The 23859-nt window shown below is 40.1% G+C and overlaps 1 protein-coding gene and 1 long non-coding RNA gene across 26 annotated transcripts in view; one reads left to right on the top strand and one right to left on the bottom strand.

Moving 5' to 3' along the window:
* The window catches only part of LOC309842333, a 367302-nt gene that overhangs the window by 177697 nt on the left and 165746 nt on the right, over positions 1 to 23859 (top strand). The window contains exon 2 of the long non-coding RNA XR_014299609.1: positions 8744 to 8854. This is a non-coding gene — a long non-coding RNA (uncharacterized lncRNA). The remainder of the gene's footprint in view (positions 1 to 8743; positions 8855 to 23859) is intronic.
* The window catches only part of SGIP1 (SH3GL interacting endocytic adaptor 1), a 211562-nt gene that overhangs the window by 171171 nt on the left and 16532 nt on the right, over positions 1 to 23859 (bottom strand). The gene's annotated exons all lie outside the window — the stretch shown is intronic.

Genomic DNA, 23859 nt, shown 5'->3' with positions numbered 1-23859 from the left:
TTTTAAGGAGGAAGAGGTACATGGCTGGACTACTTAAAAAAATTTACTCTCAGGGCACCTGGGTGGCTCAGTTCGTTAGGCAATTGCCTTCAGCTCAGGTCATGATCCTGGAGTCCTAGGATCGAGTCCTGCATCAGGCTCTCTGCTCAGCAGGGAATATGCTTCTCCCTCTGACCCTCCCCTTCTCGTGCTCTCTCTCTCTCTCTCATTCTCTCTCTCTCTCAAATAAATAAACAAAATCTTTTAAAAAATTTTTTAAAAAGCAAATACAAAAGAATAGTATAAAAATTACCATATCTATATAAGCCACTCAACAATTATCAAGATTTTACCACTTTTCCTCATTATATTTAAATGAGGGACTTTAAAGCAAACTTCTCACCTGATCTCTTTCCACCCTGAAACTCTACATATGAATATGTTTTTCTCTAACCATTACACATTTTTTACATCTAACTAAATTAGTAATATTCTATTGACGTCTTTTAACCAATTGTGGGCTGAAATGTTCTCAATTATCCCATAAATACATTTTTTTTACAGTAGATTTACTCAAATGAGGATCCTAATTAATTTCCTGTGTTGCATTAAGTTGTAATGATTCTTAAAAATCTTAAGTTAGAGCTTTTCCTATTAATCTCTCCCTCTTTTATTTTTTATTATATTAGTCACCATATAGTACATCATGAGATTTTGATGTAGTGTTCCATGATTATTTGCATATAATATCCAGTGCTCATTGCAACACGTTCCCCTCTTAATACCCATCACTGGGCTAACCCATCCCTCCACAGATTGTTTCCTAGCATCCATAGTCTCTCATGGTTCCTCTCCCCACTCTGATTTCCCTCTCTTGTTTTCCTTTCCTTCCCTTAATGTCCTCTGTGCTGTTCCTTATGTTCCACATATGAGTGAAACCATGATAATTGTCATTCCCTGCTTTACTTATTTCACTTAGCATAACCCCCACCAGTTCCATCTGTGTTAATGCAAATGGTTGCTACTCATCCTTTCTGATGGCTGAGTAATATTACATTGTATAAAGATACCACATCTTCTTTATCCATTCATCTGTTGAAGGGCATCTAAGTTACTTCCACAGTTTGGATATTGTGGACATTGCTGCTATGAACATTGGGGTGCATGTGGCCCTTCTCTTCACTACATCTGTATCTTTGGGGTAAATACCTAGTAGTGCAATTGCTGAGTCATAGGGTAGCTCTATGTTTCACTTTTTGAGGAAACTCCATACTGTTTTCCAAAGTGGCTGTACCAACTTGCATTCCCACTAATAGTATAAGAAGGTTCCCCTTTCTCCACATCCTCTCCTACACTTGTTGTTTCCTGCCTTGTTAATATTTGCCATTCTAACTAGTATAAGGTGGTATCTCAGTGTGATTTTGATTTGAATTTCCCTGATAGCTAATGATGTTGTACATTTTTTCATGTGTATGTTAGCCATTTGTATGTCTTCTTTGGAGAATTGTCTGTTCATGTCTTCTGCCCATTTTTTGACTTGATTATTTGTTTTTTGGGGTGTTGAATTTGTGCTGATTCATGTGACAAGAAGTCTTTATAGATTTTGGATACCAGCCCTTTATCTGCAATGTCACTTGCAAATATGTTCTCCCATTCTGTCAGTTGTTTTTTGGTTTTGTTAACTGTTTCCTTTGCTATGCAAAAGCTTTTGATCTTGATGAAGTCCCAAAAGTTCACTTTTGCTTTTTTTTCCCTTGCCTTTGGAGACATGTCATGAGAGAAGTTGCTGTGGCCAATGTAGTGGAGGTTACTGTCTATGTCCTCCTCTAGGATTTTGGTGGATTCCTGTCTCACACTGAGGTCTTTCATCCATTTTGAGTTTATCTTTGTATATGGTGTAAGAAAATGGTCAAGTTTCATTCTTCTGTATGTAGCTGTTCAATTTTCCGAGCACCATTTATTGAAGGATTTTTCCATTGGATATTTTTTCCTGATTTGTTAAAGATTTGTTGACCATATATTTGAGGGTCCAGTTCTGGAGATTATATTCTGTTCCATTGATCTTTGTGTCTGTTTTGTGCCAAAACCATACTGTCTTGGTGATCACAGTTTTGTAATACAGCATGAAATCAGGCAACATGATGCCCCCAGCTTTGTTTTTCTTTTTCAACATTTCCTTGGTGATTCGGGGTCTTTTTTGGTTCCGTACAAATTTTAGGATTGTTTATTTCAGTTCTTTGAAAAATGCCAGTGATATTTTAATAGGGATGATGATGAAAGTGTAGATTGCTCTGGGCAGCATAGACATTTTAACAATTTTTGTTCTTCCAGTCCATGAGCATGGAATGTTTTTCCATCTTTTTGTGTCTTCCTCAATTTCTTTAAAAAGTGTTCTGTGGTTTCTAGAGTATAGATATTTTACCTCTTTGGTTAGATTTATTCCTAGGTATCTTATGGTTTTTGGTGCTATTATAAATGGAATCTATCCCCAAATTTCTCTTTCCACAGTTACATTGTTATTGTACAGAAAAGCAAGAGATTTCTGTGCATTGATTTTGTATCCTGACACATTGTTGAATTGCTTTATGAGTTCTAGTAATTTGGGGTGGAGTCTTTTGGGTTTTATCATGTCATCTGTGATGAGACAGAGTTTGACTTCTTCTTTGTCAGTCTGAATACCTTTTATTTCTTTTTGTTGTCTGATCGCTGAGACTAAGACTTTTAGTACTATGTTGAATAACAGTGGTGAGTGTGGGCATCCACGTTGTGTTCCTAATCATAAGGGAAAAGTTTTCAGCTTTTCCCCATTGTGAATGATATATATTCACTGTTGGCTTTTCATAGATGGTTTTTACAAAATTGAGGAATGTTTCCTCTATCCCTACATTCTGAAGAGTTTTAATCAAAAAAGGACGCTATATTTTGTCAAATGCTTTTTCTGCATCAGTTGAGAGGATCATATGGTTCTTGTCTTTTCTTTTATTAATGTGTTCTATCACACTGATTGATTTGTGGATGTGGAACCACGCTTGAGTCCCAGAAATAAATCCCACCTGGTCATGATGGATAATCCATTTAATGTATTGTTGGATTTTATTGGCTAGGACCTTCTTGAGTATCTTGGCATCCAAGATACTCAAGGGGATATTGGTCTTTAATTTTCCTTTTTGTTGGGTTTTTTGCTTGGTTTTGGGATCAAGGTAATGATGGCCTCATAGAATGAGTTTGGAAGCTTTCCTCCTGTTTCTATTTTTTTGAAACAGCTTCAGAAGAATAGATATTATTTCTTCTTTTTTTCATCTCTCTCTCTTTTATTCCCATACTATTAACTTACTAAAGAAATTTGGGGGGCACCTGGGTTGCTCAGTTGGTTATGCCACTGCCTTCAGCTCAGGTCATGATCCTGGAGTCCTGGGATCAAATCCCACATCAGGCTTCCAGCTCTGCAAGGAGTCTGCTTCTCCCTCTGACCTTCTCCCCTTCCATGCTTTCTCTCACTTTCTCTCTCTCTCTCAAATAAATAAATAAAATTTAAAAAAAAAGAAATTTAGTATAATGTCCTGGCACCTGTCCTACATATTGCATTTATTGTTTGCTTCTTTGTTGATAATTTAACTTTTCTTACATTTTTTCTGTTTTCTACCATGGGTAGTTTACTCTTAAGTGCCTAAGGATTCAGCTTCAAATTTTAAGACAAGAATACTTCATAAGTTGTATTCTATACTTTAGATTGCATCCCTTTGAGAAGCACTTAATATCTGGTTGCTGCACTCACAGGGATGCTCAGATTGATGACCAGATTTGTTTCCAAGATGACTTTACCAGTACTGTGTGAAGGATGGGCTAAGGTGAAAGCACTTTGGTAGCAGACAAATCAGGCATCCTAGCACTACAGGAGCAAAGAAGTGAAAGTGATCTAAGTCAGGAACAATAGATAAACAAAGGAAATGTCATATTCAAGAAATAATTCTGGAGTAGAATTATTGGAAGATTGGAAATACACTCTAAGTTTAAATGGGAGATAAGAGTTGGAGCATGTGAACAGTGGTGAGGACAAAATAATATAAACTCTGTGACAGCAAACATATGTATGTTGCCTGATACTGAACCCTTAATGCTTATCATGGTGCTTGGCCTGCAGTAGGTATTCGATAAATACTTGTTAAATGCATGTATGAATGGATGGGTGAATAGAAGGGTGGAGAGGTGGTGCATAAGCTTCAAAAACAGAAGACTAATTACACCACTACTAATAGCAGGGGAGAAAATTTGAAACATCCATCAAATTTGACTTTCCTTCAGGATATTTCTCTATTTATCATTTGTACCACAGGAAAATGTTTGACACTGTATATTTCAAATTATATAGCCCAGGGACATAAAGAAATACCTAAATAAATATAAATGTATTCCTTGGAATATATATCTGGATTAGCCCAGGGACATAAAGAAATACCTAAATAAATATAAATGTATTCCTTGGAATATATATCTGGATTAGCCCAGGGGCATAAAGAAATACCTAAATAAATATAAATGTATTCCTTGGAATATATATCTGGATTATGGGAATGTAGGGATGAACTTTTAATTTTTTTTTTTTAGTCTCAAATAATACAGAATTTTTAGAAAATTCCCAGGATGGTAATAATGTGAGAATTCAGTCACCTGGGTAGCATTTCACATGGTAAAGTCAGGAACATTAAAACTAATTACAAATTTTCAAAACCAGAATCTTTTTTAAAAAAAAAAAATCCATAAAATTAATAAAACTTTAGCCAGGTTAACTAAGAGAAAAAGAGGTGATGATACAAAATAACAAATATAAAAAATGAAAGCAGGGACATTGCCACAGATCCCATTACATTCAAAGAATAGTAAAGGAATATTGGACCAAGTAATTGGATAATCTATATGAAATTTACCAATTCTTTAAAAGGCATAATCTATCCAAATTTGCACAAAAATAAATACAAAATCTGAAAATCCCTGTCTCTATTAAAGAAGTTGGAAACATGCCTTTCAAAACAGCATTGGGTTCAGATGTGTTCACTGGTGAATTCTCCTAAACCTTTACAGAAGAAGTTATATCAATTCTGTACAATTTCTTCCAGAAGAAAGAAGTTGGGGGAATATTTCCTAACTCAGTATACAAGGCCAGCATTACACTGTTACCAAAACCAAAGACATTACATAAAAAGAAAACTAAAGACCAATCTCTCTCATGAATACAGATGCAACAATCCTTCATAATATATTAACAAGTTGAATCCCACAACATATATATAGAACTAAATACCACAATGAAGTCTGATTTACCCCAGGCATGCAAAGTTGGTTCAGCATTAAAAAAAAAACAATGTAATCACGTCAACAGGTAAAAAAGAAATATCACATGATCATGGAAGTAGATGAAGAAAAGTATTTGACAAAAGCCCATAGCCATTGATGATAAAACTCTCAGCAAACTAAGAGCAGAGGGAAACTTCAACTTGATGAAGAACACCTACACAAAATCCCTAGCACTAACATCAGACTTATTGATGAGATACTCAAAGCTTTCCCACTAAGATCAGGAACAAGACAACTATGTCCTCTGTCATTACTGTTTTTGCATTCTGATTCAACCAGTTTGGATAATTGTCCTATTCCTGATCTAATCACTGGGGTTATTTTATTTTCTGATTGGCTAGGTCTGTGCCATATGCACTTTCCATGTAGAGGAATGGCTAGATCCCAAAGGAAATTTTGGATACTGCTACTCTAAATGGGGAAAACACATTGTAGGATGGTAAAAACACTAAAACATGCTCTGGTTTGTACTATGCTTTCACAGTTATCCTGTTGTCATTACTATCTCCACTTCATAAATAAAAAACTGAAACCCAGTGAGGGGTGTGGTTAGGCCAAAACTCTGTTCTCCTCTTCCTCATCCTGGTGTTCTTCCACTGGACTAGATCATTCTGCACACTGGGAAATGCATTCTTCCAAAAATGAAGAATGAAAGAATTCTTCCCCTAGAAAAAGTGTACCTTTATTTTTATTATTAATTTTTTTTTTTGCTGGCTAAAAGAAATGATTTTGCAGTAAAATATAAAAGTTCCTCCTTCCAAATTATCAGTTGTCATCCCAAATGTTTCTGAAATAAAAATGATGAATGGAGTAAGAATCATCTCCTAGGAAAGCTGATGGCCCTAAAGGACAGCACTTGCTTATTATTCATACTGATGTTAAAAAAGAGCAAAGTAGCTAGCAGAGTGTGCTGAGGTGTGTCGCTTACCATCAGAGAAATCACCCGTGTGCCCTTCCAATAATAAGATTTACATAGTTACTGGTTTAAATTTCAATATATTCTAGCTGAATGGTAAATTTCCCCCTAATAAAAGGAAGACATTAGAATGAATACGTCTTTCACTCAGAGTAATGAGTGGTCTGTGTTGAACCTAACCAAAACCATAATAGTTTACTTGAATAAGATTTGCTTTTTAATAAAATGAGCTGGCAAATGGAAAGGAGATGAATACTTAAAATTCAGACTAGACTATTCTTTTTTGGCACCTCTTGCTCTTTGCTTCCTCCTAGAAGCACAAAATGGCAGAATTAATAAAGTTTTTCCTGACAAACTAGATTTTAAATTCCACAGGAGCAAAGACCATTCCTATTATACTCACTGCCTGGCAGCCACGCAGAGACTAGCATAGGGGAGGTAAATAAATGAGGAAGCAAATGATTTATGTGACTTTCTTAGAGGGATGAGAGCCTTCCAGCTTTTGGATTTCACTGTGACACACGTTGTTTTCTAGAACTCTAAGCCCAAATTTCAGAAAGTCCTTCCTACTGTAACCCCAATTTTAGAAATCTCTCCCTTTCCAGAACTCTCTTGTTTTTTCGGCTCATACCTCCACACTTGGAATTTATTTACCACTTGTCATTTTCATGCATGTATTTTATTTTCCTCCATTAAATTGCAAGTTTCTTGAAACCTAGGTGTATCCTCTCTACTCCCCCTACAACTTAATTCAACCCTCAAATTCATAAGTTTGAATTTCCACTTGTTTCTGATAACCTAGACAGTTTTTGGAAAGATCTACTCAAAGGAAATATGCTACAATGTTTAAATGTAAATAAAAACCAGGCCACAGAAAATAAGAGTCCTTGTAAATAAAAGGAAAGAATAAAATTTTTTGGAGTTAATGACATATTTATACTTGGGCCAGAAATTTGGTTCTGAGAAGAAGGGGGACAACTTACTACATGTCGGTAGTTATGCAGTGGCAATCCCCTCCCCCCCAGGGGCGCCTGGGTGGCTCAGTGGGTTAAGCCTCTGCCTTCGGCTCAGGTCATGATCCCAGGGGCCTGGGATCGAGTCCCGCATTGGGCTCTCTGCTCAGCAGGGAGCCTGCTTCTCCTCATCTCTCTCTCTGTCTGTCTCTCTACCTATTTGTGATCTCTCTCTCTGTCAAATAAATAAATAAAATCTTTAAAAAAAAAAAAACAAAAAACCTTTCCCCCCTGAAATTAAACCCATAGAGAAATTTATCAGAGGCTGTTGTGGAAGAAAGCAAATGGGCATTGGAGTCAGGTGGTCCTGGTTTCCTGTCACATTTTCTGTCCTTTCCTAATTGTGTAATTTGGGTGCAAGGCATTTAACCTTTCCATATCTCAGTTTCTTCATTTTGGAAAATGAGGACTTTGGTAACTATAAACCCCACAGAATTATTATAAGGACTATTACGGTTAAGTCTGTTTCTTTGCTTTCTCTTTCCCCTCCTCCTTCCTTCTCTTCTTCCTCTTCTTCTCCCCCTCTTTCTTCTCTCTCTCCTTCCCCTCTTCTTCATCATAATTATGGTAGTAGGAGTAGGAGTAGTCATTACTACCGCATGCTTACTCTACCAGGTCATATGCCAAGGGATTTATGTGTCATGTCTCATTTCCCTCTCATTCTTTCCTTTTGAGGGGGGTGACTAAAGTAGCTAGATGAGGCAACTGGCCTAAGGTCCCACAGCTAGCAGATGGTGTGACTGTCTGTGGGCACTCAGTAAAAGTCAATTCTCTTCTCCTTGCATGGCCTGGTGCACATCGCCCACCACCACATTTTTACAGAAAGAATAACCAGTGGACTGATTTCCTACATGTGTCATTTCCTCAGGACTATGGGGCATCTTTGGATCATATTAGGACCAATGTAAAAAGGAAATGTCAGATGACACAGAAATCTCAAGTCTCCCAAGAATTTCACTATAGAATCTTTGCGTCTCTTTTGCATGGTTACGTGCCTTAGTTTAGATTAGTCAGATCAAACCCCAGCTTCCTCGGACTTCGAGGCACTGAATTTTCCCCTAGTTGCTGGACACAGAGACATACTGCCCATCTCACCCCTTCACTCTCTGAAAGAGATCAAATGCATTTACCACGTAAGTGAGATACAGGGAGTCTAAGAACTGAGATTGAAGAGGCCCAAGTTCAAGTTCAGACATGCCATTCATTAACCACAGGACCCTGGGAGGATCACTCTGAAACCTGACTGTCACTACTGATAGACTGAATAAAGTGGATAAGCTTAGTAGTTGCCTAATTGCTTTTTAAGGGACCTGTCTCAGGGACTGAGACTCCTGGGGAAGAAGGAGATTGAGTGTTTTTGGTCCCTAACTTAAATCCGGGAGGCTCCAGTTTTATTGATTTTTATTTACTGGGTGTTGGTTTTCCCTTGGCTTAAAAAAGAGCTTTTGACTCACTGAAGTAGATTTTTTCTTCTTTTTTGAAGGAGACAACTGTTAATGGTCCTGGTTCAACAATCTCCAAGTGCTCTTCCATCCCAGGAAGTATTGATGGCCTTACGTGGGAACTTGATGTTACAATTTGCTACTAGCCAAAGGTTAGTTAAGAGAAGTTACTGGACAGACTTTCTTCCTTCTCTTGGCTAACTTCTGAAAATATACTTCAAATCATAGTCCTTCTCTGAAACTAGCATAGATGGCCACAGAAAGGCATTGGTTGCAAGTGAGACCAGATGAACTGGGAAATGATTTACTGTTTTCAGCAAATTAGCTGGAGGGAAAAAAAGAACCCTTTCTCCCCTCTAACACTGTGGGGAGGAAGTAAACAAAACATTCCATCCGAAGGGATTCAGAATTTCCCAGATGCTAAGCCAGTGGGCCCACTGGAGAGCTCTAAATCACTAGGAATTTCCCAAAGCATCCTCAAAGCACAGAACCATCTCGTGTGAAAGAAACAGGGACAGCATGAACTGCCCTCCGGGCTTGTAGTCAGAGGATCTGGTTGTGGTCTTTTCTATGGCTCTCCTTGTTCGGAATTGAGCAAGTCACTTTCCTGGCTGGTCTTGGTTTCCAAATCTGTTAAAAGATGATTCTGGACTAGATATGTGTTATTGAAGTTCCTTCTTGCTCTAACACACTGTGTTCCTCCAAATAACCCAGGAGTCAGCCAAATGAACAGCCCTGCGACCTCTGGCCTGTGTATCACCTCTCAGGATTGAAGAGAAATGCCTCAAACCCCAACCCCATAGAGCATCATACGCCCACTGAGCCTCCTCTTGGTGCCTCCGAAGTTTACTGGGAGGGTTAGGTTCTTCCTAGACATATCTTATTCAGACAGTCTATTTACACTGAGTTCTTGATGCTGTTTTTCTTTCCATGGCTGATTTTTATATTTCTTTGTACTTTATGTTGATGTTTCAGAACAGTGCCTTTTTTTTCAATCGCCCATAAATATCACATATTAAAGAGGACTGGGTAATAGATTTTAACAACAACGAATAGGGAATAACCAAGAAAGGGTTACATTACAGGAAAGTAGGTCACTTAAAACTGAATTTTTTAAGTGTTTCTATTCTTAAAAGTCACATGTCATGATTGTTACCGAGAACCTTCCACCTGGCGATTCTCTTTATTTCCATCAGTCCCTCACTCCTTGCTCACTCCCCTCCTTTCCATGAAACCGCCCCCCCCCCCGGGAAATTCCTAAATACTTCAGATTTGTCCAAGTTCATTTTGTAGAGGAATTCACCTCTCTCTCTTTTCTAATGATGCTCTTTTGCCCTGCCCTGGGGCTAAGTGTTCCACATCTAAAAAGGGTCAGCACATCGTTTCTGATTGATCTCTGTGCTTCAGTTTCCTCATCTGGAAAATGAGAAAAATCGCATTTCTGTAGGTAATTGTGAGGCTTCAGTGAGATGATGCCTACTTTGTACCTACCCCACAGAGTGCCTGGTATGCAGGAAGTCCTCAATTAATGTTAGCTATTATTAGCTACTTGTATTTGCAATACTGCATAATCTCTTTTGGAGGATTAGTGACAAAGCGTAATACAGGACTTGTCTCATGGAAGGCATATGAAAACATGTAAATGTGTTAATACTTACAGAAGGCCCACTTTATATGAGCACTGTTTTATTTATGTATATTTTATGTACATGACAAGCAAAAGAGGGATGCTTTTCTTAGCCTCATGTCCCAGATAAAGAACATGAAACACAAAGAGGTTACCTAACTTGCCTCAGGTCACACAGCTACATTTAATAAAAAACTAAGGCATAAACTCAAGCAACTGGGTTTTATAAGCTGTGTTTTTACCCACCATGTTGCTCTGCCTTTTTTTTTTTTTAAAGTAGTGGCATTCATTAATAAATGAGGACAGAAGCTTCTTCACTCAATGCATTTTCTAACTGTGGCAATTTATAACAAGAAACAAATTCTCCTAACATACTTTTAACAGATTTTTAATTTAAATCCTACTTAGTTAACACACAGTGTGATATTGGTTTCAGGAGTAGAATTTAGTGGTTCATCACTCACATACAACACCCAGTGTTCATCGTAACAAGTGCCCTCTTTAATGCCCATCACCCATCTAACCACCCCCCACCCACTTCTCTATCGTTAAAAGTCTCTTCTAGCTTGTTTCCTTCTCTCCTTTTTTGCTTTCTCCCATGTTCATGGTTTCTGTCTTAAGTTCCACATATGAGTGACCTTATATAGTATTTGTCTTTCTCTGACTGAATTATTTAATTTAGGATAATACACTCTGGCTCCATCCATGTCACTGCAAATGGCAAGATTTCATTCTTTTTGATGACTGAGTAGTATTCCATTATATATTTATAAATAATTCCATATTTATACACACACACACACACACAGACATACACATCTTCTTTGTCATTCATTCATTGATGGACATTTGGACTTTCTCCATAGTTTGACTATTGATAATGCTGCTATAAGCATAGAGGTACATGTACCCCTTTGAATCTATACTTTGGTATCCTTTGGATAAAAACCTAGTAGTGTAATTGCTGAATCATAGAGTAGTTCTACTTTTAACTTTTTGAAAAACCTCCAAACTGTTCTCCAGAGTGGCTGCACCAGTTTGCATTCCCACCAACAGGGCATGAGGGCTCCCCTTCCCCCATATCTTCGCCAACACTTGCTGTGTCTTCTGTTGTTGATTTTATCCATTCTGACAGACTTAGCATACTTCCAAAAAAAAAAAAAGTAGTTTTTGGTAGTTCACTAGGTCTTCCAGGAATGTTTTCAAGAAGTGTGGTTGCTTTTTAATTGCTTTCTGTAGCATTCATCCTGTGTCTAAGCTATGAGAAAAGAAGCTGTGCTGGACAAAGCTGGTATAACCGTGAGATCTCAACACCTGTATCAAGAGAGCATTGAACTTCAGAGTTCCCTCTGTTTGTTTAGGTGTATGAGACATAGAGACGACCTTAATAATGGAACTAACGGAACTCATGAATATGAGGGTGGACCCAAAAAACGTTTAGTATACAACAAAACCAATCTAGTACTACTTTCACGGTCACACACTTGTTCCTGTCCTGTGTTATAATTAAGCATTGGGATCAGCTACCCACTAAAATCCAGCAGTCAAAATTATTTTTCTAAAATCAAACCAAACTTTTTATGTGGCAGCTTTGAAAACAAGTACTCCAGTGAAGGAAAAGAGAAGGTTTGGGGCTCCAGATGGTGGTTGCAGATCTGTGGCGAGATTGTTTATTGCCCTTCTGGAAGGAAGGCGTTTTATTGGGGTGTTTGTGTGAGTAGACACTAGACTGGTTGCAAACCCAGGACCCATTCCTTCTCTCCACAGCAGCATTTCTACTTTCTAACATAACCTGGGCTTTTTTTTGCAGAGATCTACTCTGTATATACATATGTTTCAAAGGGCGCTAACCCCCTCCTCCTGGTCTCCAGCAAGTGGACTCTGATTATGCTGATTAGGTTAAGCCAACCATTGTCATCTCTCTCCCTTGGCTAAATCACTGAATCCAGAATAGACCTGTATGGATACAGACCTGTGGTACAAAATGTTAGACAATATCCTGGGGGCTTCTGGGAAATGGATCTGGGTTCTAAAAAGAAACACTAAAGACAGCCCCTTTCTGCCCCTGGACACTGTTTTATCTCAAGGTAATGCCTGTAACAGACAGGGGCATTTTGTGTGCTAAGGATTGCACAACAGACAGAAGAAAGCCTAGATCTTCCATGATACTCTAGAGTCATGGACTCTACTGCTCATAGTGCCTGTTTTTGGTTCCATCTGCCCTTTCAGTTGTGAGGTAATAAATCTCCTCATTGTTTAAGGTGGTTGGAGTTAGGCTTTGCTCTTATTTGACGCCCTGTGCTCTGTCATAACGTGCATATGTCATTTTATGTGACACACATGTGTCACTACATGTATGGGGCACATAAGGAAAGCCAGACTGCTTTTAGGGAAAGGTGGTAGCTCCCCTAAACCAAGATAAAACAGAAGTTCAGGATTCTCCCAACACCTGAAAAACGGCAAACCTGTCAGCCTGCTGCCCAGTGTGGTTCATAGACCAGCAGGCGTCAGCCTTACCTGTGAGGTTACTTGAAAGGCAGAATCTCAAGCCCCAACCCTGACTACTTCATCAGAACATGCATTTTAACAAGACTGTTCGGTGTTTCCTCTACACATTCAGTTGGAAAAGCATCATCCGAGGATGCTTGAGTCCCGGAAAAAAGGCAGGAGAAAGGGACCCAGAAACAGGGTTTCCCAGGTATTTCCTGAGGAGCTTTCAAGCCTTCAAGGCTCGCTTCCCTCTCCTTTCCCTTGTTTCTAGCTGGAGGGAAGGGTCTGAAAGCCATTCCCATGTGCTAGCTCTTCTCCTTTTCTCCTTCTCTAAAGATTTTTCTTTTTGACTCTTTGAAACCAAAATCACAATGCCTGCTTGGATAATTCTAGCACAATTCCCTTGATGCCCAGGGGAAAAGGGATGCTTCTCCCTGTACTGATACCTGCTGTAGGGGGCTTTTATTAAAGAACTGGAGCCACATTTCACAAACACAGCCATTACTTGTGAATTCAACTTTGGGCAAGAAAAGCTGAATTGGAAGAATAGCCAAACCACAGCAGCCAATATGGCACACACTGTATCGGGTACTTGGGAAGAATCTGGTACAAAATTTGTAGGGCTTGGTACAAAATGAAAATACAGGGTCCCTAACTCAAGAATTATTAAGAATTTTTTTTAAGATTTCATTTATTTATTTGACAGAGAGAGATCACAAGTAGGCAGAGAAGCAGGCAGAGAGAGAGGAAGGGAAGCAGGCTCACTGCTGAGCAGGGAGCCCAATGTGGGGCTCAATCCCAGGATCCTGGGATCATGACCTGAGCCGAAGGCAGAGGCTTTAACCCCTTGAGCCACCCAGGTGCCCCAAGAATTATTAAGAATTTTAAGAAGGCAATAGTTGGGCACTACATCAAGGGCCGTACCCATCTAAGATTTGCTCAACTGTACCAGTGAAGCCAGCCCTGCTCTCAGAATAAAAATGAGCAGAAGAGAAATCGATGCAGTTGTCTCTACTTTCAGAAAACTTTTTACAACAATAAGAAATTATCATTGGAATAGGTCCAAATTGGTTCATGGGGAGTAAGATAGTAAGGAAACCATTCATACTAAATATCATGTATTCATTTCTTGATTCAAACGTACCATATGCCAGAGACACTGCTAGTGTCTTGGATACGAATTTAGAAAAGAGACATTCCCCTTCCTAATGGAGCTCACACTTTAGTGGACGAACTAACATGACAATAGGTCTATAATCTGAGGCAGCAGCTCATAATGATAGAATCATCCAAAAAGTATTAAGTATTTGAAACTGAATCACCAATCCATAAAATCTAAGGTCTTCTATAGATTAGTAAAGTTCTCCATCCTGACAAATTTATTGGTGTGTGTGGCAAGCTTTTTTTTTTTTAAAGATTTTATTTATTTATTTGACAGAGATCACAAGTAGGCAGAGAGGCAGGCAGAGAGAGAGGAAGAAGCAGGCTCCCTGCTGAGCAGAGAGCCCGATGTGGGGCTCAATCCCAGGACCCTGGGATCATGACCTGAGCCGAAGGCAGCGGCTTTAACCCACTGAGCCACCCAGGCGCCCCAGACAAGCTTTTTAAATAAGGCCAAGAAGCAGGCAAAAACCGAGCTTCTGGTTGAGGGACGAGGTGCATCATTCCGCCTACATGGAGATTTTGTCAATTGTGTACTTACCTATTTTCCTCATGCATGATATCTGGGCCCTATTCCTTTTTTTTTTTTTTTTTCAGTATATCCTCCCAAAACACCTATCCCAATTCCATTGCCAGAGGTGGGCAGATCAAAGTGACCCATTTCCCTGATAAGTTTGGAGAATGTTTGGCAATGTCTACAAGACCCAAACTTGTGCATAGGAGAGAATGGAGAAATCTGTACTTAAAGTCAGGCTCAAATTAAAAAGAGGGAAAAAAGAGGGAGCTTATTTTAAACCTTTCAAATCCCAGTAACTGAGCAATTTTCACATCTTTGAATACCAAATCCAATTAACCTTTTGTAGAGGAATTTGAAGCAAGCTGCATTTGGCCGGGGCCAGTCAATTGATTAGCAAAGCTGGCCATGAGTTTGGAGTGGGTAAGTTCCAAAGGCCTTATGTACAACCATGTTTACAAAAATCTAAAGCTATATCACTGATTCAGATGTCAAGTTTACCCCTGACACTTGGAAAAGAATCCCCAAATTATAATCCCTATTTGAGAGAGTAACAAAGCACATTAAGATGTGGAGATTGGGGGCACCTGGGTGGCTCAGTGGGTAAGCCTCTGCCTTCGGCTCAGGTCATGATCTCAGGGTCCTGGGATCGAGCCCTGCATTGGGCTCTCTGCTCAGCAGGGAGCCTGCTTCCCCTTCTCTTTCTGCCTGTCTCTGCCTACTTGTGATCTGCGTCTGTCAAATAAATAAACAAAATCATTAAAAAAAAAAAAAAGATGTGGAGATTGGACCCACAACTGGGTCTACTATCTAATTAATGCTCACCAAAACCCCTGCATCCTTACATGGGTGATTCATATTCCTACCTTAGGAAACCTACAAATTACTCCTTATTGTCAACCTAAGATGCTATATGAATAGTGGAAACCTGGATGTTAAACTTGTAAATATCAAGATACTACTATAATATTTTGTCAAGCATGAACTCAGAAAACATAATTTAACCAGGCTGACATTCTCTTAAGTAACTGGAATTCACATGATCAAGATTAAATTTTTCTGAGAAAAGAGCTTTCAAGTACCACACGAATATTAAGCTTGGAAAACCAATGGGGAACAATTTGAGATGTCTTATGTTACGTATCATTTTATCCATGATGGATGCACTCACCCTTTAAAAACACTTTCTGATCTACACGTTTATTTGAACAGTGTCCAGTTGGCATCAGAAGTAGGGCGTCTTGTACAAATCATCCCGTGACTTCTGGGTGGGTGTAGGGGAGTTCTGCAGCCTTGGTTTTAAAGGGTACCAGTGACACATATCTAAAGCCATGCTTTGCAAGGAAGCCGGGCACACAGCCTGCCTTCCTCCATCTCCATTGCAAGCCTGGAAGCAAGCCTGTCTACGCTTTTGTGAATCTGAACCTACTCAGGTTGAGCCAACTAAATCAGTGGGGAAATACAAATGCCCACTTCATTTTTATTCAGGAGATTAGAGGCTTGCAGTAGCGAGCTTCCTAGGACAGTGTGCCAGAGAAGCTCCAGGAAGTAGACCTTCCTTAAAGAAGGCACATGTGAATGTGGCATTTTCAGAGAACCAGAGAAAACCCTTAAAAGAAAAAGAGAAGCTCCAGCGAGGACAACTTTGTTGTCATTTAAGGCCCAAACATAAGTATATCTACTTAGAAACAGCTAGGAGAGCATCTTACTGGTGATTATGGATTAATGAGAGCTAAGTCTAAAGGGTTACCCATTCCTAGTAAGATAATATTGTGTTCCACTGACTGTAAAGTCTGTAGAGGTTTGGTTTGGTTTGGTTTTTCATTATCGGAGTCACTCTAATAATATATTCAATATTTTCCTAGGATATGTGGTGGTGTGAGAGGTAGCTTGGTACCATGCTGACAACTGTATATTCTGTAGCCAAAATTCCTGAATTTGAATCCTACTTTAACCATCTTCTAGCTTTATCTTGGGTAAGTTACTTAACCTCTCTGGACCTCAGTTTTCACATCAGTATAATGGGGATAGTGTAGCACGTACCTTACACTGTTGTTGTAATGGTTCAATAAGTAAAGCATTGATAAAACACTTAGAACAGGGCCTGACACACAGGAAGAACTTCCTTCTCCTGAAGTCTGTAAGAGAAATGGTGAGGGCCAGGATTTGACCAATTCAAGACTCTTCTTTGACTTCAATCATTTTATTCTTCATTTAGTATGAAAACAAAGCAACTCCTAACACTGTAAGACTATAGAGATGCTAAATTGGTATCAGGACATTTGAAAGAATCCTGCCATAACTGTAGGATGAAGCAATCAAGGATACTTTTGTGAGAGGGAGTCATACATTAATTCAACAAATATTTACTAATTTACTCATTATGTCCCTGGCATCACTCTTATGCTCAGGATATATATTTTTTTAAAAATTCATTTTTTTACTTTAGAGAGAGAGAGCGCTCACATGAGCAGGGAGAGGGGCAGAGGGAGAGCTAGAGACCGAATCTCAAGCAGACTCCCCACTGAGCAGGGAGCCCAATGCAGGACCCGATCCCAGGACTCTGAGATCATGACCTGAGCTAAAACCAAAGTCAGACGCTTAACTGACTGAGCCATCCAGGCGCCCCTCAGAATTCTTGATGAACAAGAGGGATAAGGCTCTTTTTTTTTTTGTACTGAGGCTGTGCCTTGAAGGACTTGGGAGAATTCAATGAAGAGAGCTGCAGAAAACAGCCTTGGCAAAGGTTCAGAGATAAGATAAGATGGTGGACATAGAAGAAGAAAAAGTTTATTTTGGGCAGTTTGTGCCGACAGAAGCCTGGAGAACTTGATATAGCAAGCAAGAGAGAAGGAATGATTGAGGTTTTGGACAAGAGTACGAAGTGAGGAAGTGTATATACACAAAGAGAACATACGTGAAGGACGGGAAGGGAAATTGGGTAGAACCCGGGAGTATGGACAGCTTGAAATCTATTTTAGGATTCCAGGAGTGAAATAAGGTCCATATTTACTATAGTGGGTGACAGAGAGAAGAAAGAAGAATACAGACAGTCATTTTAAAATCAGAACTGATAGTACCTGGTGACTGAACCTAGGAGATCAAGCACAAAAAAGAATAAAAGGTGATCCTATGTCTTCCCAAGCAGTAAAGATGATTAAAGCATTAACATGGCTCAAATAATAGAGTCCCTCAGATTACTCAGCTTAAAGATAATCAATTTTATAGACTTATTTGATCAATGAAGAACATCTTAATCAAAACAGCACAGTAAAAATTAGTAGCAAACTCGAAATGAAATGTCTAATTTCGTGCCTATTTCTACAATACATCAAGGAAAACGTCACGGCATCACATAAAAAATAACAGGCAGACTCAAATTTGAATTCTTTGCTATAGGGTGTCTTACTCTGTCTGAGCCTTGGAGAAAATATCATATCTCACAAGATTATAAAAACCAAAGCAAAAGATATTCAACTCATTCAACTCAGAGGTGCTCACAGCTGTTGGGCTCCCTCTCTTCTACACTCTACTCCAACCTGTTTCAACTATGCAGAGCATCTTTTCTCCTAAAATCACACAAACTTGGGGCACCTGGGTGGCTCAATAGGTTAAAGCCTCTGCCTTTGGCTCAGGTCATGGTCCCAGGGTCCTGGGATCGAGCCCCGCTTCGGGCTCTCTGCTCAGCAGGGAGCCTGTTTCCTCCTCTCTCTCTGCCTGACTCTCTGCCTCCTTGTGATCTCTGTCTGTCAAATAAATAAATAAAGTCTTTTAAAAAAATTGCACAAACTTGTGAATCAAGGCAACACACATTCAACAACTACTGGAAGAGAATTCGTGAAACTCTTTTGGAGTCTGTAGAGGATTCACTCAGGAGTAACAGAACAAAGTGTCTTTGGTCAGTACAGGAGACACAATAATGGGAGCTGGAACATGATTAAGAGACAGAGTCACAGACTGTTGCAGCCTGAATCACGCAGCAGTGAGCCAATGGGGCCAGTTTATACACACCTGGACAGCTGCTAGGAGAGTGACCACTGGCAACAATGCCTCTAAGCTCAGAGGTTGACCCGAGTGCCAGATTGTCAGAGTTGGAAGGGCCCTCCAAATCATTGTGACAAATCCTATCATTTTGCAGATGAGGACACTGAGGTTAGGAGGCAGTGTGGGAAGGAAGGCATATAGCAAAGCAAAGGGAGCGGGACAGTGAGTAGTGATGAGCTCATATGTCGGAAGCAGGTAGACCTCAGACAAATTACTTATGTTCTCTTGGCCTCAATGTTGACAACCTTCTTTTTTTAAATGGGGAAAAAAATACCATCTGTAAGAGGAGCTTGTGATTATTAAGTGAAATGCTTTGTGAAAACTACTGGGCACAGCTGGCTCTGAGGGTCATTTTGAATTCATCTTTACAAGCCCTCCTCCCAGCCCACATACGGCACTGGCACACATGCTCTGGGGTACGTCTGCTGTGGGGCAAACAATCAGGCAGCCATTATTCCCCCAGCTTTCTGCCCAGGCCCTAAGACCACAAAGCCCAAGTCAACTACCACCCACATAAGGAGGGAGCTATTGCCAACACACCTATGCGTTGTAGAGGTGAGTAGCAGGGCGCTGGAGAGACAGGAAATGCAAGAGTTAAGAGTAAAACAAAACTTGGCTGGTGTTTTGGTCTCTGAGGCCCCAGTGGCAGGCGGCCAACTTGTGTTTGTGGCCAAAGGGAACTTGACAACGAAGGAATGGGAAACATCTGAAAGGGAGAGCTCGGTTTGTTTTCTTCCTGGGGGAAGGGTTTTTCTTGGGTGGTTGAAGTCATTTCTCCCTGCGACAAATGATGGGATTTCCTGACATAAATTACCCACCATCATGCAAATGTAAAAACAAAACAAAACCAGAAAAAAAAAAGTGATTAGTTGAGCAATTACTATGTGTGCCAGGTACTAGACAGACTAAGGATTCGATATGCGTGAGCTCATTCATTCTTCAGCAAAACTCTCTGAGACTGGTATTCGTATCATTATATTGATTTTTAAAACTGAGAAAATGGTAAAAAGAGGCACAGAGAAGTAAATGGGCCCAGACTGCCAAGGTAATAAGTGAGAGAGATCCGGGTGTGACGCAAGTGGCCTCACTCAGAAGCCTGCCCCCCACCTCACTGACGCCGCTCTGTGGCTACCCAGTCTGATGGGTTGAGGGGAGCATGAAGAGCAGAGAGCTCAGAATGGAAACACAGTACGGAGCCACTCACACTAGGAAGGATGAAGAAAGAAGAGAGAAGAGGGAGCGGTGGACCGGTGCAAAACCACACCCTGTGCGGAAAAGCACCCAGCAGGGGAACCCAGGAGCACGGCCCTGGAAGCTGTGTTGCTGAAAGAGGTTGGCTGCCCTTGACAATGGACAAGAGCCTCACTAACCCAGCTGCCCCAGACTAGTCCAGGATGATGGGTGGCAGTCACTCACCATGGTGGCTCGGAGATGATGGGATCCGGGACTCATCTGCGGTTCCTATCTGCTCTGCCACTTCTTAGTTGTGTACATAACCCTGGGCCTCGTTTTCCTCATTCATCAAATGGGATGAAGAATAACCTTGATATGCAGGTTCAGACATTTGGTGCATGTGCTTGGCTGAGGAGACAATAGGGCGAAGCTACCATCTGTGGGATTATGACTGAACGCCTCTAAGTCAGAATACCTCCCAGGTGGAATGATAGGGCAGCGCCGCGGAGCCTTGGTTGGCCTCGGATAGCCGGTCGCCCGCTGTCCCCACCAGCGGGCCACTGTGAACGCCCCCGCCCCCGTGGCGTGGTGTGCCCCGCTGCGTGTTGGGATGGGGGTCCGGCGCGGAGAGCCCCTCGTCTTGGGAAATGGGACACGGCTGGAAATGGGTCTGCCCCCTCGCCCGTCACGCAATGCACGTTTGTGGGGAACTTGGTGCTAAACCATTCGTAGACGACCTGCTTCTGGGTCGGGGTTCCTACGTAGCAGAGCAGCTCCCTCACTGCGATCTATTGAAAGTCAGCCCTCAACACAAGGGTTTGTAAAAAAAAAAAGAGAAAAAAGAAAAAAAAAAGAATAACCTTGATAGGGTTACTGTGAGAGACAAGTGATAGGCCGTTTGCACAGCCCTCACTCGGAGCCCGGCACACTTGCACATTACATACAAGAATGATAATGACCAGCACGACTATCCCCACAAGGTGAGGGGCCCACTTCTTTACAGGCCACTTTTGCCTGCAGAGAATCTGCAGAGTCTTGAACTTTTGCAAACTTTGGATGCACATGCCTTATATATGGGGTTCATCTCTCCTATAGTTTTTCCTGCTTCAACTGAAGAAATTGTGAGAAAAACAAGATACACAGAGTGCAGGTAAAAAGGTGATACCAAGAGCTGTGCTTGTATTTACTGCAAAGAAAACAGCATAAATGCTCTGTTTTGAGTTCATAAATAAACTTGGAGATGACTGCATATTTTCACACATTCTTAAAATATGCATTTTATTATAGTTATTGAGGACTGAGTATCCGTTAGAAACCTTACAATCAAAGGCATGTTAAAGCCTTAGCTACAATGGAGCTATTAATATGGAATTGGGAACTATAACCTTTTCCAAGCCACATAGTCAGAATGACTTCTTTCTTTTTCATATGAAACAAAGGTCAACTGATGATTGAATTGTCTCTGAAATGTTATAAAATAAAAAATTTTGATAACTGAAACTAGGAGATGTGCTCAATAGATTGTTAGGCAAGACGAGGAAATAAATTTCTCAGCCTAGCAAGGGAGAAATGCTTTCAGTACCAAAGAAAGCTTTGCAAATTTCTCTGAAATATCCAATGCGATTTACTAAAGTTTGCTTTAACATACAGCGCCATAGAAACCTATAAAGTAAAATGTGAGAAACTGGAAGCCAGCTGGATTAAAAACAATCAGAACAAAGATATTCTGGATAGCAGTTTCGTTACTTCCATGATTATTTACTCATTTTTTTTACTACCCAGAAATTTATATGTGAGGTATTATAGGTGTTTAATAGTAGTATAGGAATTGGACAGGAATCTCCTCATATTTAATTTCTGTGTGGTAAGAAAAAAGAGATAAGCACCTTGTAACAACAGTACTTACTTTCAGTTGTTGTGGTACCCTTGCATGGGAATATATTAAATAAAACTTCTCAAAGGTAATGTTTGAAATATTATTCAGCGGTTCACAACATAAGTTTGGAAGTCATAGAGATCAGCACACACATTCTAAATATTTGGGCAAGTCATGGACTCCCTGATTCTCAGTTTTCTCATTTATATAATAAAGATAATTATCATAGTAGAACCCCACAGAATCTTTGTGACAATTAAATGAGACAATGCCTATAGAAAATATAAGAACAGTTTCTGGCACAGAGCAGGAGCTCAAGAAGTGGTAGTTTTTATTAATCCTATTTTTACATTAATATTTTTGTATTAATAAATATGAACTTTACTAGAACATTTCCTCCTCCTGGGGAGGGCAGTAGTTATAGCTATACCTACTTTTTAAGAGCAATTATGGAGCAACTAAGAAAAAATTCTTAGTATTTCTTATTCTACAATAGCCAGAGATCAAGCGTTGTTCTGGGACAGCCATCTTCTGGTAAGTTATAAAGCCACTACCTACTGGAAAGGTCTAACTCGAGAACAGAAAAAAAAAAAAAAAAAAAGGAAGAACTAAAATCAGTGATAAGCAACTCCAGTAGAAGAGGTGATTCAGAGATAATGGCCGTAAAGAGATAGGAAAATCAAGAGCTGACCATGTACAGTTGTATCTCTCCCATATGCACTGACAATATCAAAACTTAAAGAAAAATATTCTCATAGGCTTTGGTATGGAGGAATGGAAAAGTGTGCAGATTATTATGGCCTAGCCTCTAGGTCAGTAGTGAATAAATCACAAAAGACTGTTAAACTAAAAGGAAGAAATACCCTTCGGGCTCATAATTCAGCCTAAACAGGTGCTTTTAGTGCACACTGGGTGTAGCAATGGGCTCTTTAAAGGGCTTCAAGAGAGAGGGAGGCACTCTCTTTTCTTTCAGAAAATCTTCTAGAAGGTTCACTCATTCAGGATCCCAGCACAGCATAGCAGCACAGCAGTTGTCATGTTGGGATTTGTTGGCATTCATTTAGGAGGTAGAGCACTAAGATCAGGAGCTTTCTAAGGAATCCGGGAGAGCCAAGGCATGGATGGTACCCAAACGCTGAGTGACTAGCCCCAGAAACTACTCAGATACCAGGGCAGAAATGAAGTAAGCTGGCAGGAGTCAGGGAGCACAGATGCAGAGCAGTTCTAGGCAAGTCACCAAGAACACGGTTGATCAACATTTTTGGAGCACCCTGTAAAAAATTCTGGGAAAGCTCACTGAATCCCATACATTCAGGCCCAGGGTGTGTGTGATGTTAACAGTGACAACAGTAATGCTAATAATAACAATAACCATAGCTATGACTGATTGAATGCAAAGGTCATACAGGAGTCCCTCCTTCTCTGAGGGAGATACCTTCCAAAATCCCCGAATGCATGCTTAAAACTACAGATAGTACCAAACCCTATATACATATATGTCTATGATAAACTTTAATTTATTAAAGTAGGCACAATAAGAGATTCGCAATGATAATAATACAATAGAACAATTATAAGACTATACTGTCATCAAAATGATGTGAATGCACTCTCTCTTTCTCACACAATAACTTATTGTATAACACTCTTCTTGGGATGATGTGAGATGATAAAATGCCTACGTGATGAGACGAGGTGAGATGAATGACTATCAGCAGTGCCACTTAGGGTTAGGATACCACTGACCTTCAGAAGGTCAGGAGGGGGATCATCTGTTCCCCATGGTGGACTGCGGTATCTCTATTAATTTAATGTCTTCGTTCCTATACTGTAAGCTCCAGAGGGGCTTCTGTTTATGTAACTTAGTTACACACCTAGCCTCTAGCATCATGTTTAGAGCTCGAATAAATCTTGTAAGGTGTGATAGACTAAAAAGCTAAGAAATAAGAGAGAGAGAGGGAGGGAAAAAGAGTGGGAGGGAGGGAGGAAGGATAGAAGGAAGGAAAGAAGAAAGGAGAGAGAGGAGGAAGGAAAACAACCTGAAGCTCAGGATTGCCCAAAGGTCCTCAGCCAGTAGTTTAAAGAGGCAGGATTTGAACCTAGGTCTGCTTTGACTTCGAAGCCTGTGTATTTACCTGCTATATCATATAAGTAACTAGAAAAGAAAAACAGCCCTTTGGGTAAAGAAGACTGGAACAGGGACAAGTACCAGCTACAGAATGCTTCATATATTTTCCTCTGGGTTACAAATAGATTTCAGAGCAGAGAGTTT

This window comes from Mustela nivalis (genome assembly GCF_964662115.1).
Source record: "Mustela nivalis genome assembly, chromosome: 10".
NCBI classification, from domain to species: Eukaryota; Metazoa; Chordata; class Mammalia; order Carnivora; family Mustelidae; genus Mustela; species Mustela nivalis.
This window is presented reverse-complemented; position numbering and strand designations above follow the sequence as displayed.